The sequence below is a fragment of the Ornithodoros turicata genome, unplaced genomic scaffold (assembly GCF_037126465.1).
Source record: "Ornithodoros turicata isolate Travis unplaced genomic scaffold, ASM3712646v1 ctg00000746.1, whole genome shotgun sequence".
Classification (NCBI taxonomy): Eukaryota; Metazoa; Arthropoda; class Arachnida; order Ixodida; family Argasidae; genus Ornithodoros; species Ornithodoros turicata.
Window position 1 is genome coordinate 1,640,753 of NW_026999400.1, and position 20,318 is coordinate 1,661,070.

The 20,318-nt window shown below is 45.3% G+C and overlaps 1 protein-coding gene across 2 annotated transcripts in view; it reads right to left on the reverse strand.

Annotated features, from left to right (window-relative positions):
* LOC135374808 (uncharacterized) overlaps positions 1–20,318 on the reverse strand; it is a 390,710-nt gene extending 370,392 nt beyond the window's left edge. For both annotated transcript variants that reach the window (XM_064607733.1, XM_064607734.1), the window contains exon 1: positions 19,764–20,318. The gene's annotated coding sequence lies outside the window, so the exon portion shown is untranslated. The remainder of the gene's footprint in view (positions 1–19,763) is intronic.

Here is a 20,318-nt window from a genome sequence, read left to right on the forward strand (position 1 = left end):
GGAGCTAGACAAGGCAAACAAAACGATGAATGTAAAAAAGGAACTCCAAGAAGAGAGGGAACGTCCCACGGGTAAACGAAGGCGTCTGCGCGAGTCAGCTACTAAAGAGGAGGACTGCCACTGCTTGTCACTTCCATTCATACTCATTGAACCAACGTGGGAAAACTTCCTTGGAAAGAAAGCTCTGCTCCCACATATCTCTGTTATAGAAGATAGAATACAACGTAAAACGAGGCGTGACGTTAAAGAAGATTAATTGAAGCACGAAGGTGACTTTGTAATAGTAGTTGTATATTCAAAGATAAAGATAGTGGGGGGACAAGGGCTGGCGCTCTGCATCTGCACAGGGAGGTCAGTGTTTTTCTTTCTTTTCTTTTTTAACGCACCGCCGATCTGCGTATGTGCACGTCGTATTCCTATATGTATGTGTGTCTTATCGCGGCTTCTGTAAAGTAGAGACAATGAGATGAGCTTCTACTGCGCATGCATGTGAACATGAGTATATGAAGACGTCCTCGTTGTAATCCCAACCTGGAGTTACCTTACGAATTCAACAGCAGAATATCCATTGCAATAACAACAATGAGTACATTATTATTATTATACTCAGGTTAAAACATAATCAGCTAACGCATTACAATGAATGAACAATGAAAGTAACTGTGTCTTCCCAATCTTCTTGTCACTTTGTCATCATAACGACTGTACTATTTAAGAGTGCGTTAAAACTACAGGGAACGTAGAGCCGTAGCTCATGCACTAATATATATACTGAAAAAGCTGAGCGTTCCGTTGAGCTGCGCATTCTGAAAGTTTAATGTGTCTGGAAGGATTAGAGGATCTTGGGTTGATTCGGTGAAACAAAATACGAAAGGAGACAACAAGATTTTGTTAAAGTTAGCATCTCTAATAGCATAACAGGTCGTTTAAGAGATGACCACTTTGTAGTTTCTATTCGTCTCTTTTCTATCACGCTCTAGAATTGCTAATGGCGTGGATGATTGAAGATGACAGCCTACACATCTACCATCAACGCGAAAACGTTACAGCGTATAGAAACATGTATTTTTGTTTGCAGCTGCAGACAGTTCTAGCCTTGAAAAGCGGATGTTCTCCACTCTATTTTATAAATAAACTACCTTCTTGCGCCTCTCGCCGAGAAATGCAGGCAACGAGCCAATGAAGACCACAAAGAACAACAAATATAGGAGCGACCATGGTACGCGTACTTTCACCAAAGGCAAAACAGTAACAGCACAGTTAGATACCCCCAGTTCTACTGATATGTGTGCCGAAATGAAGCATGAAATGGTTTCACTGCGTCATTGATATCGCATTCATCTGTGTTCATCCCTGCAAAGGGTGCTCTGCCGTCTCATAGCGCCGCTCGCGGAGAAGCCGTCAGTTCAGGAAGACATATTCGTATGTGCCCGCACTGTAAAAAGCCGACAGGGTCGTTAGGTCGGGCGACATCACGTTGGAGGCGGAAGCGCTGCTACAGGAAGTTCCATCAGCGATGAAAATGTAAAATGATCGTAATATATACGATCGCCTTTGCTCCTTCTGGTTTCTTTTGTTTCTTCGTTTCTTTTCCTTCTCAGCGGCATAGGAAAGCCAGGCGAAATGGATGCAGTTTATGCTTCAATTATGGTGCATAAAATATACGTATATCCGACTAAGTTGAGGTAAACGACGTTATTTGAATGATGGGAATCCTGACATCGGAATCAAGACAATATTCGAAGGCTCACTCTGATATCATGTTGATTCGCGAGCACAGATTCAGGTTCTGTACAGCCGCACAAATTGTATGAATCTACTCGCATAGCAAGAGCAGTGGATAAGCGAATCAGAATAAGTCGTCTTCAAAATGGGGCACCATTGACTCCCTTAAAAGACCACTGTGTGGAGACTTAAAAATATTCTAGCATTCGAGCTCGTTCAAATTTTTATCGCACAAGTCACGGGACTTACATATTTTTGTCAAAATACCAACGTATGAAGTTGATTTTTTTTTTTTTTACATAGTTGCCCAAAACCTACGAAGGACAGCGCTTGCGGCATTTATCTCACAATTGCATGGCACGCTATAGCTCGCACTATTAGTTCGCAATTTTAGAATATCCACAATATAATTGGACCGAGTTAACACTAGGGAGTCTTTACAGCTATCAGCGTAGCTTTATCTTTGAATGTGATATCACGCTAACACTTATGTAGCCGGCTTCATTTTCCAAGCAGCTTCAGCGAGTTTCAGGATAGTTAGGATATACAAAGTACAACGCCGCTCTCAAGCACACTTAACGTACCCGAAGAGCCTTTTTTTTTCTTTATCACATCACATCACATCACAGCAGAAGTGTTATAGCATGTCACTCGCGATTATACCGCGATCGCGAGGGATATTACAAGCATATAGTAATCCGCTACTTTGACGCTGCGTAAAGCCTCCACTCCACTGCATTGCTGTGGCCAAACAAGGATCACTATACCTCCTCACTCGAGTCTTAAACGACTTCAGCACTTTCGGTGTCAGGTACTTTAAGTGCCATTTGCTTCAGGAGCTCCAACATTTTAATATCTTGTAGGAATCCTGAAGCCTATCATATTGTCAAGAGCGAAAATAACGTGTAAAACAGGTGAAAATAACGTGTTACATGCATCCATTGGCACGCGCACATGTTTAATAATACATCGACACGGTGGTGGCCTTCAAGAATTGATGCCATTTTGCTTCCTACGTGACATTACGCTGCAGATATTTGAGTTGACAGTTTTCTTTAGCGTACCGTTCTTGCAGTTTGCTTACGATCTACTGAAACCTCCTAATAACTACCTACAACAACGCGGGAGCACCGCGGTCCCATACACTTCAGTACATCGTGATGTTACCGCCTCTGTTCCTCTGATCCTGTTGATATAACGTGTACACCACACCTATAAGCAACCTGAACCTGCCCAGTGAGTTCAGGCAGTATTTGAGGCAGTACTTAGAAGAAGCAATCAAACATTCAGACACGTTTCTCAATGCGCAGCCTCTTTAGCAATGACTGTCGTGCCTACATCTTTCGTCGTTTCTCTCCGACACGTACACTGTCCCTCGCTACGAATCTAACGACTAAGTCCACGTTATTACGAGCACCCCAACCCGTCCAAAGTGCATTTCCCTTTCCCATACTCAGGCCCATAACGACAGCCTCGTTTCACCTACACACACACAACCATTTTCTCGTACATGTCCGTCAAAGCACAATGCATGAAACTCAATTTTGCTCCACGAGAACAACGTCGCCATAAAAGGAAACCCTCCCCCTCCCAAGACTTCGTATCGCCCTCATAACCAAACCGGCAGTGATGTCACGCAACACTACGCAGTGCACGAGGCCCCCCAGAGTAGGCTTTCGAAATCGACCTTCTCTCAAAAAGCGAATGGGCGGTTCCGAAGGCGAGGAGCAAGCCTTACCTCTACGGACATCGCGTGTACAGCGTACATGCACCATGTACGCTTACATGGCCCAGACGCTCCCGCCTTCCCGTCGTCTCTTCCCGTATTGATCTCGCCGAGATACTGCAACACTGCTTGAGTTTCTCCACGGCCGTTATCCGTATAATGTGTGCGTTCGTGCTCTCAACGTTGAGAACAGCGAGTTTACTGTTTGTGTTGGGGGTGCTCCGCTTAAGGTCAGCGTAAGGATGTGTACTTTACGTACCTTGTTCGATATTCGAGGTTATGATCCTGCAGGGCGGGTCCAATAGTGAGACAGTGTCGTGGGGATGGTTATGAATGTAAGAATTAAGAAATAAGTGTAAGATTAAGAATAAATTAAAATAATGTAAGAATTAAGAAATATGTAAGAAATAAGGTTGGTTAAATGTCCTTACACATTTAGACAGCGTCTTGGCGGTGCGAAAGAGATGGGAATATTGTTTGGGCTCGCACATGCGAATGAAGTAAAACGGAAGAATGAAGTTGGCCTTAAGTGGCATCGCTGCCACCTTTCTACGAAAGTTAGTAGAGACAAAAAAAAAATGCCGGGGAAGATAGGACTATGTAGAATGGGTTGCGACACTTCGCACCGTGTTGCCCCAAATAAATGTAAAAGACCGATTTGCATCGGTATGGACCTGCATTACAAGCCTTAGAGCAGATGGGGTAGAAAGAAGGAGGCGTAGAAAATAGAAACCAAGAACATCGGAACTCGTACGACGGTGACATCCCGGCAGACATCTCCGCCAGTGAGGCAGCCGCGGAAGAGGTCACGTGCTTACGAGAACCAATAGGAACGGTCAAAGCTCTCGCTAACCTCTGATGTCAAAGCTGGACGCAGAGGCGTGCTCAAGGGTCTGTATCCCGCAAGCTACGACACGTAGAAAATTACTTTTAATGCGTTAGCATTAGAGTCCTCGCTACGAAAGACTTGCGGCGTCGTCTGTCTGTAGTCACGGCGCTGCGCGCATGCGCAGTGAGTGGAGAGGGAAGTAGAAGGCGGGTGGAGAGCGCGACGGCAGCGGCGCGTCGGTACGCAGCTGTGGTGGTCGGCAGGTTCAGACATGTCTGCGTGGGCGCGCCATGGGTTATGAAAGCTGCGCGGAGGAGCGGCGCCGGAAGAAGGCTCAGGCAGCGAGACGGCGCAGCGATGAGTTTATAAATTGTCGGTATAGTTGTAGCTCACCGTGTTGTCGGCATAGTACGTCCTACTGATCCCAAGGTTGTGAGGTACAAGTTGCTTAGACACGCTGTCTGCTGCGAGGGACGTTAAACACGGTGTACCGTGTGCGTTAAAGAACCCTCAGGTGGGCCATTGTAGCGTCTCTCTTGGTGGTAGTTGTCTCGTAACGGAAAGCCACAAATATGAAATCAAATCATCGGCCGCCGTCAGTAGTCCGTCAAGTTCGTACAAGAAGCGGCGGAGGAAAACGGTGTGTCCTTCCAGTTTCCATCTCTGTTGTTTTACATAAGTGGCGGGTAACCCTGCTGCCGTCATCAACAGAAGCACAGAAAAGAAAACTGAGTAGTGGGAAGGTCCATGTCTTCTTGGCATTAACTCGATGGAAACCTGAAGAGGACGGACAGGTTAATTTCAGCTATTATCATTGTGAAACGGAATGACTGTTTCTGGCTAAAAACAAATGTTACGTTCACTTGGCGAATTCCGGAGTTCCATTCAGCGAATTCAATTTCTTGTGACAGAAAACTGATCAGAGTGGTCACAAAAGTTCGACGAAGGTAAACACCGTTGACTCCATAACTTTCGGGGAACTAGATTTTGATTACAATTTTTTAACACGTTACACGTTTGTATAGTTACCGTTTGTAGTCATGGCAAAATGTCATGGCACAAAGTCATGGCAAAATACCGTTGACCCCGTAGTGCTCAGGCAAATATATTTTTTAATACGATGTTTTTTCACGGTAGGTGAAACACCCTGTATATGAAACATATATGAAATCTTGATCATGAAATATGAAAATAAATAACAATACTACCTTAGCGTCCCTTATCCTGGACGCTCATACCGCTACGCCCATTCGTACAGTCTTTATTTCCACGCTCTCAGTGAACAAACAGTTCCTTAACATCTTCCTTTCGCTTCCTTTTCCCCTCATTATGATGCACGAGCTTGACTCAAGCAGTCTTCCGGGTCCTTAACAACAGTTTCGCCGCATTAGTACTTGTCCAGCCTCCCTGCCACAGAACGGGTCCGTGCCCCAAGGCCATCTTGCACATTTCGCTTCTCGAACGGACAGTAACGAGCTCCGCTGTTCGTTAGCAGCCTAATCCCCGAGGCACAGCCCCGTGCGAACTGGGCCGGGCAATTTATGCGCCAGCAGTACACATCTGACATATATGAATCCTCGCGGAGCCCTCATAATAAGCGAACCAGGCACACTATTTATAGGGGCCCTAATCGTACCTTCCAAATATGCGCCGTTTGAATACGGTATTGAGAAATGTAATTTCTAATTAACTACGCGCGCGTAAGATAATGCAGTATACTAAAGCGGAGGGAGAAGGCATGACATGGGGTAGCAATTCATCTCAACACTCTTCCCGGTTCTACAATCGGCAAGGTTCATCGCGTCTGCATTCAGAATATCTTTGAACAGACCGGTAGAAGGGCTAATATAGCGAGTGATTGTTGGGATTCCGTTTACACTTATCGTGGATCACGGGATTGTTTGTATCCTTCCTATCCTGAGATAAGTTTCAGCGCAGCATGAATTCTCCTAACCAATTATTAAAGCGTCAGCTTTATAAGCCGACCACCGTGTACGTTCGTCCGTAGCTTTGTAGGGCTATGTGACACCACATTCTTAAAAATGAACTTCACCGCATAGCAAGCTCCTAGCCAACCATCATCGCGAGTGATATCGTTATCTGCCCTGATTTGTTGAAAATTGGAGGCGTACGCCTTTTCTGTGACAATTATGAACAGCATAAGTGTCACAAAGAAGGCGTACGCCTCCCGTTTTCAACAAATCAGGGCAGATAACGATATCATTCGAGATGATGGTTGGCTATGAGCGTGCTATACGGTGAAGTTCATATTTAAGAGTGGCAAGTGACTGCCACCACGACGTGATCGCTGAAATTGTGTAAACTCACCGGAAGCTCACCGGACAAAAACACACCGGTATCACGACAAATGCGCGGATGCTTTACATGCTGGGGGGTCGTTAAAGCCCCAAGACAGATTTCGTCTTCCGGAGGTACGGAATATTTGGTTGGCTGAAGAGTGGGGGAGGAGTATCAGTAATGAAACCAAAATAACAAGAAAATGAGTTGTCTGGACCAGCCCGCTTTGTGACGCGCTCTCCGTGCGTTATCGCTATCTCTGAAACGACACAGAAGCGTCTGACGCCTGTCGTGTAAACGCGACTAACGTGTTGTAGAGATGGGTGCGAACCCACACATCATGCCGTACGTTCCCCGCAAGTGGGTGCAGTGAAGTCGCATAGGTCACAGCCCATCTAGGCCAGGGGACGAAAGCTCACCGCCACGCGAGTCTCGGACCGCATTCACATTGGAAGATATCATGGAGGACCGGACAGAAAAGAAATGACCGTAATTATCGTAAAATTCCCCAGTATAAAAAGTATATTCAAAAACAGGCGCCGTGCAGTTACCGGGCGCTCGGTGTATGTACAATTAGGCACTGAAAAACCTCACTTGACTCATTTACTCAAATAAATAAGCTGCCTTTCGAAATCAGGCACTGAAAATTTGAAAGGCGTTTCAAGTTCTTCGTACATAGTTGACAGAATGGAGTAAATGCAGGCTAGCTGGTGGATAAATTCCATGATAGGCAAGCCTGAGCGATGGGCAAGAACATGATGCAAGAGATGGGCAAGAAGAGCAAGTTCTTGCCCATCGCTCAGGCTTGCCTATCATGGAATTCGTACATAGTTCTTCGGGAATGATTATCCCAACGTTCAGGAGCACTGAAATTGTCTATTTACAAACTGTATTGTAGCCATTGCTTGCATTGTTACGTGAAAAAAAAAAAGAGAAAAGAAAAAACGGAGAAAACAGCAATAATTAAAAATTGATTAGAATGACACTTGTGCATAACTGTTCCATCTCTATTTTTCTTTTTTCTCTGCACCTCTCTGCTCCGTACAGTTTTTCGCGCATGATAACCGGAGAGGCTGCTGCTATACTGCAGGCCCATAAACTTAGCGTAATAATTAAGATGAAGCCATTTTCTTCACTTCTCTTCACTATTACTTCTTAATTACAATATTACTTGATGTAGTTTACCAAAACCACGTGCAGGCCAGGTCCCTAATGTGATCATTGCTTGTTGAAGTTCATGACCCACAAGAACTGCTCAAATGTTTCTCTGCTTCCTAACATGAGCAGGCAGGAGCAACACTATACGGCGAGCAAGGGTAAAAACAATGCTTGAAAACCTGGTTTCATTCCTAATTCTTCAGTATTTTTGAGGGAGGGCAGCTTTATTCTGTTCAGTGGGCAAGAGCCCTCAGGCCACAGAATAGCTGACTGCGGGCCACATGCGGCCGTCGTGTGTAAAGGCCCCTGATTACCCTGATTGTGGCATTGCTTCGTCTTCATCCAGAAATAAATAAATGTACTCGAGAGCGCTTAGCACTTGTTTAGCGTTATCTCCAGCTCTATACTCAAGAGCAACTTTATTTTGTCGGTTGGGGACGGTGATGGTTGCGTTATCTAATCGCCACCGTCGATACTATACCCTGTTCCAGTCTCTATCCTACACAATACTCTTCCCCATAGCGATCCTCATACCATGGATCTATGCAAATGGGTATTGGGTTATTGAAAATCTACAATTCTGGGGTTCCTTACATTTTCCACGCATAACTATATTACTGAATACAACAAGTCCAGCAGTCACTGAAAAGGTTAGCCAGCTGTAGGGATCGAACCCACATCTTCTGGATTGCCGGTCCAGGGCTCTACCAATTGAGCTAAGCTAACACGCCTCTCCAGCGACTTTCGGGGTGCGTCATCTGAAGGGACGACAAACCAGCCACTCACTCTAACTCACCCTCCTTTCACTCTTACATTTTTGCTCACTCATACACACATTCATACGACGGAAATCGACGCAAGCGGCACCTGTTGAACAAGAGACAAACTGATGTTCTGAGGCTGGAACAACAACATAGAGGGGACAGATACAAACAAAGCCTCAAATTGCCTAAGAAATCAACGATGAAAGATGAAAGTCACTGAAAGTGTCACGTTAGCTTAGCTCAATTGGTAGAGCCCTGGACCGGCAATCCAGAAGATGTGGGTTCGATCCCTACAGCTGGCTAACCTTTTCAGTGACTCATCTTTCATCGTTGATTTCTTAGGCAATTTGAGGCTTTGTTTGTATCTGTCCCCTCTATGTTGTTGTTCCAGCCTCAGAACATCAGTTTATCTCTTGTTCAACGATGCATCTGATGCGCACTCCACTCGTAGTTGTAAGGGACGAATGTCAGCTTGGTAGAAATACTTTCGGCCGCTGGATCACGTCACGGGAATGTTTCCTTTCCAGGCAGCGAGCGGCAGACGTGCCGTGTGATTCAAAGATAGCGATAACACACGGCGAACGCATTTCAAAATCCGCCCGCCCAAAAGGCTAATTTTCTTGTTATTTCGGTTTCGTCATTGATTTTCCTTTCCACACACTTCAGCCAATCAAAATATCCGTACCTCCGGAAGGCAAAATCTGACCTGACTCGTTAACGCTCCGCTGATGTCAGCTGTTCCATTAACCGAGTCATTACCATAAATGTGGGAAGCGCTTCCGCATTTTTAATCGCAAAACCGCAGGAACCAGTGGGGCATTTAAATTTGAATAACGTAAGAACTGGCAAATGAACGTAACGAATACCTGAGCCAACGCAAACCACAACACCCTGTAATCCTTTTCTAACGAAAGCCACATGCCGACGACATCCGACAGTTTAACCGAATATTTCAGTATGCACAAGGAGACTGATAAAAAGATACAAGGTCCCTTTCAGCCCCTCTCTACTCCTTCGACTGTTTTTCCTAGAAGTTATTTGTAAAATGTTCGCAGGCTTTTTGTTTGTTTGTTTCTGATCTGTCAACATGGACCAGAAAGTGAACTTGTGCAGAAACTGACTGTATCACGACGAGCATTAACATTACGACGAGCATTACGTAGCATTAGCACGACGTTAACATTGTTGCGTTTCGCGTTCTTGGACGTATTTATCCGAGGGGAAAAATCCGTAAACATACGCCTATAAAATTCAAAGCAAGAAAAGCCATGCCCTGATTACTGCTTGACTGGGGTCACTTCCGTTTGCGTCAAGATTGCCTCGCATCGCGGGTAACCAGCCCCCACGACGAGGAAGGGAGCTCTCGCTTGAGCTAAAGCGACCAGACTTCCCGATTTTTGCGGTACAGGTCCCGCTTTTTCAGTCATTGTCCCGCAGTCCCACCAGTCTACCTGCGGGGCGGCGTTTTGTCTTGCTTCTGTAGCCAGGAACTCCTCATGGAAGAAAGATTTAGGTGCACAGCAGAAGCGCTTTCGACTTCGATGTGGTCCTCTCCCGTGTCGCATCATTCCACGATCTGCCCCATGGAACTGATGATCTACGCGTTGTCGAGACCACAGCACTCTTGTGCATACTTTGCTCGTCAAGTTGCCTCTATGGGAGCACGGTCTTGACTTGGTTCAATGGTGAATCATGACCGCGATCAGTATAATAATCAAATTGAAGTGCAAATTCAGCGCAGAATTCGGGGCGAGAGTTTTCCTCGTGCATCTTAAATTGTGAAGACACACTGCAGAGAATATATCTAGTCAAAGTTGTTTGCGTGCGCTATAGGTAGTACGTAATATACAAAAAATAATAATAATAATGGCGCAAGCTGTAGACGAAAAAACAAAACAACAACAACAAAAGGCTTGATCTGTTGACTGATAGCACTCCCTCAACCCTGTTAACCAGCCTTGGGGTTGGAAGAATACGGTATGACGACATCGACCCAAGTCCACTGTGAAGGTGTTTTTTTTTTATTCCGTGTTAGCGCCGCAGAGCAACTGTGGCTATGGGCGGCGTACATACGTGAACAGATGGAGAGAGGACAGCAGGAAGCAGTGGGTGGCAGGGGGATTAGTATGCGTCCCGGACAGACTTCTGGGGCAACTGTGCTGACATTCGTCTGGAACGTCTTCAGAAAACCCAGGAAAAACCTCAGACAGCACAGCCGGCGGTAGGATTCGAACCCACCACCTTCAGCTACCGTCAACGAGCGCGACGCCGTAACCCGCTCGGCCATGCCGCCGGTGCTTTGCAATGCGCGAATATGCCTCAATACTAGCTCCCTCTGCATATAGGGTGAAGACAACCGCGTCGTCTGCTACGAATTTCCGCCATATTGACTCCCACGCGCAGCTCGCGATGCGCTCACAAAAGTGTAGCTATATACGCTTAGCTACACACTACACTTTAGAGTTAAGTAAATACGAATCAGAGGAGGTTGAAAAAGTCGGTGAAATCGGTACACAGCATCCATGCATGGTAAGTGTGGGAGTCAATATGGCGGCCTTGCAGCATTCGCTTCTACAAAGGGTGACTCCACTCTACACAGAGGGCGTTAGTATTCAGACACCCTATAGTATGTAAGATAGAGATGCATGGTTCGCTTCCCGCCGATGTCTGGCTTTTTCGACGACTGCCAAATTTTCAACAGCTCCGTAGGGAGTTCTCCTGATCGATGACAATGCACAATTCGAAATCGTCCAGCGCCTACAGGTTGGTTTTCCTTCTTCTGTGAATCATGGTTCCCCTTCTCCTCATAGCAGTCAAGGGAGTACAGATGGCAAACATATTATCCTCTCGAAAGGGCACTTGACGCAGACACCAGGGTGGGACAAACCGAAAGGTGCCGTATACGCCATGTGCAGCGCCGGCAGCCGGTAGGGGCGCCACATGCGATGCCCCTAGCGGCAGACGTGCGCATTTCTTCTTTCGGAAATCGTAGCCGTGATCGTAGCAGACGACTGTGTGTTTCCCTGCCATGCTGACCGTAGTGAACATTGACATTCGGCGCGTTAAATTTAAAGGCAAGGTTATTTGCGCAAGCATCATTGTAAAGGGGTTGAACCTTCATAACAATGGATATACCAGCCGAATGACCGAGCGGGTTAAGGCGTCTCGCTCGTTGATAGTATAGCCAAGGTCGTGCTGAAGACTGGGATGTGGTTGGTTCGAATCCCATCACCGGCTGTGCTGTCTGAGCTTTTCCCTTGGTTTCCCGAAGATTTTCCAGACTAATGTCGGCACAGTTCCCCCGAAGTCGGCCCAGGACGCATACTAACCCTCCGTATCCCCCAATCCTTCCTACTGTCCTCTCTCCATCTATCCACGTCTGTACGCCGCTTATACCCACAGTTGCTTCGCGGCGCTTACACGAAAAACAAAAAAAATGGATACGTGAGCGGCGTTACAGCACAGTGGAACGGCACATGGCGTAACGAGGGAAATGCCGCATATCAGCGTCTGATACCCATACGTGTTGGCTGCACCGCACAGAAACTTGCGTCGTTATATTACAGGCAGCGAACGCACACGTGTTGAATTTATATACAAGCACCAAGATGTAAAACAACGCGGAGAGCGATAGTCAACCCTCGTTTTATGAACCCTCGATTTACGAATTCCCTCGGTTTATGAACGGCGTCACAAGGAACCAAACTTTTTCCATGTATTTCTCCCTCGGTTTATGAACCCCCGATATCTGAACTGTGAACGGATATTCAGGGAACGAACCGCAAAAACATGTGTGTTCTGACCTCGATTTATGAACGGAGTTGTTGACGCACGGGGAAGTACTAGGATCGCGTCAATAATACATATGTATATGCATATACGCAATGCGTATGTAATAATGTTCATTCTTTACGTCACATATCGGTTACTGCATTAATTCGGACATTTTTCGTTCGTTTGTTCTGATATGTTGTTCTGATATTATTGTTCGCTTGTTCAGATATGTTCAGACTAGGTACTTTTTATTGCCTATATTTGCTATTGTATTGATATGCTTTTTCCGTTGCCACCTTTGCCACTCTCCCATGTAATGCCCTCTGGGCCTTTGGCATTAATAAATGAAATGAAATGAAATGAGATAAAGACGAACAAAGCATAAATGTCAAGCACCCGTGCAGTGTCCTGCAGAAAAAAAAAATAGAGAGTGAGAACAGAGGAGTGCATTACCTCTTCTGACGGTGAACACATATGTGAGCTGCTTGATGATGGTGCTTTAGTGCAGTTGTCAAATGATGGTGCCCATGCAGGGTGATCATAGTGACAGAGAAGGTAACTAGCAGGACTGTTCCGAAGCTGTGACAGCTCGCTCAGCTTGGAATCACATTCACAGTACGATACAGTGACTCGAGGACCAGGCGAGTTCAGTGCCAGGCTTCGATCGTCTCTTCCGAAGAAGACAAATACAGCCGAATGTATGGCGCAGAGCACAATTACGGAGTATTTTCACAAATAAACGTAACAAACAACAAATAAACCATGACTATTGCCTGGGGTGATTCACCGCTTGAGAGCAGTACGCTACCCCAGTACACGAGAAACATGAGATGTGAAATATGAAAATGAAGTTATGTGCAAGTACAACTCTTGAACTCTTGAAACTCGTAAAAACTCTTGAAATAAACGTAATCTAATGGACTTCCGTCGCATTTCAGCCCATTTCTCTTCCGCGCACCTTGCACCTCAATTTATGAACGATTCTTCGAGAAACGAAGGGTGTTCATAAATCGTGGGTTGACTTATGCGAGTGAAATCAACTGAATGTTAGCAGTCGTGTATTTCTAGTAGACACTATTTTTTTTAATAATTTTGTGTAATCTACTTGATTAGATAAGAATGGTTAACTAAACGGACTGCTGGTTCGCTCAAAACGCGTTCCACCAAGACTAAAACCTTAGGTCACTAGAACGGCGTTCTCTAAAACGAGGCTCGTATATCTGTTTGAGCAGCCATAAACGTAGCATTTAATGAGCGAGGTAGTGGTGGAACGATTATAGATATCGATGTTCTTATCGATGTTATCGGTACCTTTAAAATATCGTTACTTATCGATAAAAATATCGATGTTTATATCAATGTAAACATAGATACTCGCTTCTTTCTTCACAGATATTACATCGATATAGATATCGATACGCCCTGATAGAAATATCGGTAATTCCGTGTCTTCTGGCGCGAACAGGATGTCAAGAGGGAAGCAAGCCAACGAGTTTAACCATATTTGACCGATTTTTCCATCTCTTCATCTTGATTTGGCTTTGCTTTGACGGTGGAAAGGATGGGGAAACGGTTAAACAATAGGATGCCGATATTTCCTGTACAGATGTGATGCACGATAAGAGCATATCAGTGTTGACGTTGCAGGATTTTTGAACCGCGTCGAGTTCGAGTCGAGGGCTGCAAACGCTCAGCTCTGGTATATGCCCTTTTTTCGCGTGCCTAACACTTTCAGTCACTTTCGAATGACAGCATGTCTATTGTGTCGAGGGAAATGCTTTAGATGCCGCTTTTTAGAAACCAAGGGAAGAACGAATTGCTTATTCGTACGAAGTCTCTCAGGAATCCAGCTCTTTGGCATTCTTTCGAACCGAGCGGTGTTGCGGTTGACATTTTCAAGGTCAGTTAGTGCAGATGATCATCATTTGAAAAGAAAATGTAAAGGCATGTTGAAGAGAAACTTGCAGAGGGGCTACGGTTCTGCAGTAAGATAAATCACACGAACATATCTGATAGCGCTACTTTACAAAACTGGTGGATAAATGACAGTAGCCGAATAATTCACGATAGTATTTTCAGTATGTTACGTGTTGAGCCCAGACAGGTCGTGCGCAACTGCAACCGAGTCGTCAACACTGTATTCTCTCAAAGTTTCGTTTTACGGTGCTCGGCTCGGCGGCATATGTTTTTGTATTCTTACTGTGCGATCTTCATTTAGTCGCCTGTGCAGTTTCCACAGATACGCCAGGCGTCGGCTGGCGTTCGCTTGGGTGCACTTCACTCGTGCGACAAGGATGTCAAGACAAGTGGTCATACACACCACCAACGTTCGTGAGCACTTGAGGAGATGGCATGCTATATACGTACCGTAGAAACAGAATAATGTAACACAAGAGAGCAGCACTTCTAGAGTACTATCCACGTCTGCGTCATGCACTGTGCCGGCAACAAGGGCAAGTTTTTTTTCAGTTGTCCAAGTAAAAGCATATATATCGCACAAGATAAGCACAAGATATCGATATATCGATCTCATTTTTCAAAATATCGATGAAATACGTATAAAGAGCGATATATGCATTATGTCGATATATAAAATATAACATCGCTATGTAATATCGGTAACATACCGATAATTTATCGATATAAATATCGACATCTTAATCGATTTTTGTACGATGTTGATATTTAGCGATCGAAAGTGTCGATATATTTGCATCACTAGTGCGAGGTCATTGCCTGCGGCTGTTATGCGCAATTTAACAATGTCTTGCCAAAATAACGAAAGAACAGTGACGAAATCACTTGCAAAATACACGGCGTCAAAGCGAAGACGTGACAGCGGGCCCCGGAACAAGTTACGCCCGGAGCCACGATGCGCTGAGAGCTGCGCAACGATCGAGATGCACGAGGCGTATTACTATGTCAAGGAATATCCGATTTTCGAGATGTTCACAATGCTACAAAGCAGCCTCACATTATTTTTGTGAGTATATTGTTTCATAGCCATCGCTTTTTCTCCGAGATTCTGATATTAACACAGTTGTAAAAAATAGACGAGGAAACACTGCATTCTCGATGTACAAGAAACTACGAAAAACACATCCACAACCTACCAAACAAAACTTCGCAAACCCGAAGCTCTAGTTATCGGACAAATCGAATATATCGGACAAATTTTACACCTCCATCCGGCTTGTCCTTACTTTTTTGCATTTCTCGCGCAATAAATCTAAAACATTAAAGCTTTATATGTTTATTCTGTACGAGCCTTTATGTACGAGTCCACATTTCTTAGGGTGAATCCAAAGCTTCATTGTTTTATAATCATTCTACCTGTATCATTGAGGACGTGACTTCGTTTACGATATATCTCCGCTCCTTTCGTTGCTGTTAGATACGTGAATGAAGTAGAAAAACTTCTGAGACGAACCTCACCCGGATGAGTACAAGGCCATGGCTACCAAGTCGTTCGGAACGTTTCTTAGGAATGTCCGAATAACTCCTGGCGGAATGCGGCTCGAACCTTTGATAGAAAGTTGTTGTAGGATTACATTAGATTCTACTGTGAGAATAACATGCGGGTGCCAACTGGCCTTGGCGTTTGTCCAAAATCATCGACCTACTTGCAGAATTACCATGCTCTGGAGGTTCCAACTGCTCTATGGCGTACGGTTAATTCAGTTACCTGCCAAAAATTTGCAGTTGTTTCATACGGTAAAATTGCTCTGAAGAAATAGAAGTCCGAGCCTTTTTTAGTTCGATATTCTGAAATGACTCGCCAGTGCACGGAGCAGTGAAATTCTGAGGATGAAGTGACACTTTTAAACCCGCCCTCGCTGCAATTTTTCTACGTGCCGAAAACGGTATTGGTTTTGCAGGCGCGCCGTAATGAAACCCGCTTCTGCGCACAACGCCACAGTTTCGGTGCCGTCTAGGGACCGTCAGGAGTAATTCCACATTGACGCTAATATTTTCTTTTCTTCGTGAGAAATCGGAAATTCTTTTCGTGTCAGGTGCCTGGGAATTCTGAGCGATCGCAATTATGAGACATACCCTGTGAAGCGTGCTCTGCCACGCGTACGGCAAGTATGTGGAGAAGCACGCTTTACAGCGGTAATGATAACTCGTGGTTTGACGTCGCGAGACAACGGCGACCATGCCGGTGATGGAACCACAGTGGTCTATCACTCGTACATTTTTAAGCTCAGCCTATGCTTTAACAATCGCGGATGTGTTAATGGCTTACTACCTCGTGCACGAAGCAGGGCGCAGGTTGGTAAAATGGGCAACTGACATTCTCCCCCCCCATCTCTGTTCAGAAGAGCTGATCAAACGCTCGCTTTCCGCATGCCACGAAACACCTCTCGTCAAAATGCTGCATTAATTAATCGAATGCGACTCGATGTGGCTTTTACAGTTCAGTGGCATCACCGCTTGAGACAAGGTGACTCTCCCAAATGCTGTCACTGCTGTGCTCTAGAAGATCAAGGACACATTCTTCTTCATTGCCCACACTAGAAACATTCCCGAACCGCACTCTCCGGGTCTCTTACTCACCTACCCCCCCCCTCCACCCCTCTCTCAAAATTGCTTGGTCCCTGGCCCAATCCAGTCCACCAACGCTCTGCCTTCAAAGCTCTTTTGACATCCTTGCACTCCACGTAGGACTTCGATCCTTATTGTGAAGGGGCTCATTATTTCATTCCCCACAATACCACCAGCAATGGGGTAGAGTATCGCCTCTGGCGAATGAACTCCTTGTTCATCATCTTAAAATAAAGTTGCCGTTGTTGTTCCATAGTTTAACTACAGAAAGAAAGCTTCAGTGTCTCTTGGCACACAGTCTTACCCCGAATTCACAGGTGTGACTTGATTTGAAGCCGCATCTTGACTTGTGCAAATCTTCGCCAAGACCTGTCTTCGCTCAAGACGGTTTGCGTGTTTCATGAACCCTCCCACTAGTCTACTTCGTCAAGTTTCAGCCTGCTAACTTTAACTGCGTCTGGGAGCGAGATTTTCCTGCAATTTTGCGCTTAAAATTTGCCTCGCAGTATGAAGGCAGGACATTTCTTAGCGTCAGGACTCATAATAAGTGTCACACCTGTCGCCTTGCACCAACAGTCGTGCAAACAGCCAAGGACCCGGTAAATAAATTGACGACGCGTCAGCTTATGTAAAGCCAATCCAAGACAAGACAGGATTCTGAGTGTCATTTGCCTTCCCGAAGCTGCCGTACTGGAGCGTTATCCAAGGCGGGTCCAACATTGTCCGAGCGCCGACTTTAAATTTTCACCACGTGTCAAGTTCGAGCTCGCTGCGTAAGAACGCTAGAAGCCGAGGAGGGTTTCTGAAACGCACGGGCACTCTCCCATGGCAGCACAGTCGATGCGGAGATTAGGACCCCGCCCAGTCTCGGCGTCGGAGGCAATTACGTCGAGTGAGTAACTGGGAATACCCTTCGCCACGAAAGCTATGTGAAAATTACATGGCACGTGGTAAGCAAGTCTGTTCCTTCAGTACAGTAAGTACAGAGAATCAGCACAGACAAAAGGAGGACGGTACAGAGAATCGCACAGACGTATGTTCTGGCGACGTTCTCGATCAGTTGCACTGAGCCTTGAGAGGTTACTACTGGAAAACTACTACCATTACATTCGAAATTTAAAAAAATGGCAAAAAAGCAAACTAAACCAGAAAGAACGATCGAAACGTCTGACCATATTAGTTCTGTATTTGTTCTACCTCCTGTATGTGCAACATGTACTCGTACGACATGTCGTAGGAGATCCCGATAATGAGTTTTTCACACGTTTTCTGCACCCTATCCCATAATCATCCACATGAACGCCATTAATGTTTCGATGGATCGGTCCAAATCAAATTAACCAATGTCCCTCCGTTACTATACTTTATCATGCACAACTTGATTTGGCTGCATTCAGCTGCGTGCAAAAATGCTAATGAAGCAGCATGATCGTCTATTTTATGTTGTATATATTCTTAGCAGATTGGAAGCACTGTACGGAAACGATACGTAAAAAGAAAATCGACAAATTCAAGCTAAGCGATCTAATGTTAGCCATCTCAAAGGAAAAACCCGACTAACTTATCGTGTTAATCGGACCCATTATCGCGAACGCCCTTCAGATCTCTCTCCTTTTTTTCTTCTCTCTCTCTTTTTTTCTTTTTTTTTTTGTGATTGATCGAAGACCACGTCGGAAATTGGCACACGCAAATAGAAACAGCTGGGTCTCGTAAACGAGGATTGATTGATTAGTTCATTGAAAAACACAAAATATGGAGCTGTGAGTCCCGACAAAGTCGGGATAGGCTACTCCAGACCACGTGAATAGAAAAACTAGGATGATGTTGATGTTGAAAAAAAAAAGGATATATAAATGAGTTTTTTTTTTTTTTTTTCGCTCAAAGGTTTGTGGGTGGTATATCGAACAGCAGCCGGATTTTTCGTGCAGCGTACAAGCTACAAAAGCAGATCGATGTCTTGAATAGACCCGAGTTTTGAATAATATATTTACGTAGAGTTCCAATATTTCCAGGTGCACACGTTCAACGTTGGAGTACTCCTTAGCATGTAAAATGACAGATAAAGAACCTACGAAGCGATAAACCATAGATTGCAGAGAAAAGCCCTCCGGATGACAAAAGAATATCGGCGGAAACTCTTTTTTTGCTTAATGCACACTTCACTCATGGAGTGGCTATATATCCTGCTGATAGGTCAGTCATCGTCAAACACTGATTGACGCTACATAGGACAAGGTTCATGATAAAAACAGACACATCAGTTATCACAGCTAGGAAAATCCACACTCACTGTTAAAGACATGCAGATGACAGAGCGAGGGTACGATTACAAGCAGGGGGTACACCTCAAGTAACTCTACATCGTGTTATGACCTGGATTCATAACAAACAGTATTCATTATGTGATGCGTGTGAGGCTGAAGGAACTGCTGTCGCAACTGGAACCAGCCACAGTCACGGCAACATAAAGTAATATACTACAATGATTTTGGGTACCGCTGGTCCTACCTGAAGAATGACGAGCTGATAACAGCGTAGTGCGCCACCCTTATCGACAGCATGACGACATTCTTATCATCTAACGACTGCGACGAGAAGTATCCTCGTCAGTAGATAAAAAGTATGACCGATAGTCAGACACGCATTCCTTCCAACATGATTTCATTGTCACTTCCTTAGAAAATTCACGCAAATGGCACAATGAAAGGTCATGAAGTGCTTATCAGGCGAAAAATAGTTACTGCAAAATAGTTGCTACAAAGAAAACTGGGGAACTACACGTAGCCACACCTTGTAAAGTACACTTTTCGGGCAGGCATTTCTCTTCTTCAGATAGAAACCCCACCGTGCGTCCCAACACAGTGCTACGCTTATCCCTGCTCACTTTCTTTCGCAACAGTGTGGAGCGCCGTGCAGAGGAAAGCCCAGCCTTACCCAGCCTTACCTGTTACAAGAATCCTTTGAGCGCGTCGCAGCGAAGACCGCACAACTTCTTTCCTTTTGCGCAACAAAATACCTCGAAGATGCACCGGTGCACGGTCCCAGACTCCGACCTTGCAGTTATGCCCCTGAGACCGCCGTACTTATTGGCACCGTACATAGGCGCAAATCCATGCGGGCATCGGCGTACACATACACCACTCACAGAGCCACAGCACCGAACAAGTTGCAAGCGTCGATCACACAGCACTCGCCCATAAAGCCTTGCGGGCACCGGGCATATTCAAAACTCCACCACCACGACTTTTCGACGTGATCCACTTTGCTCGCCGACAATTTCTTGCGAAAATTTTGATGGCAACATAAATAAGGTAAGAAGTGCGGTGGTGCATTCGTCCGCAAAATCCAGGCGCAGTCAGAGCGAGCGCTCCTCCGAAGTTATTGGTCAGCTGCGCACAAGAAAAAAAAGAAAACCAGCCAAACCCCGTCGGCGTCAGCCAAATAGAAATTGGGACCTTTTGCACTGCTCCGCCGTACGATCGAGCAGTGGCGCCACTGT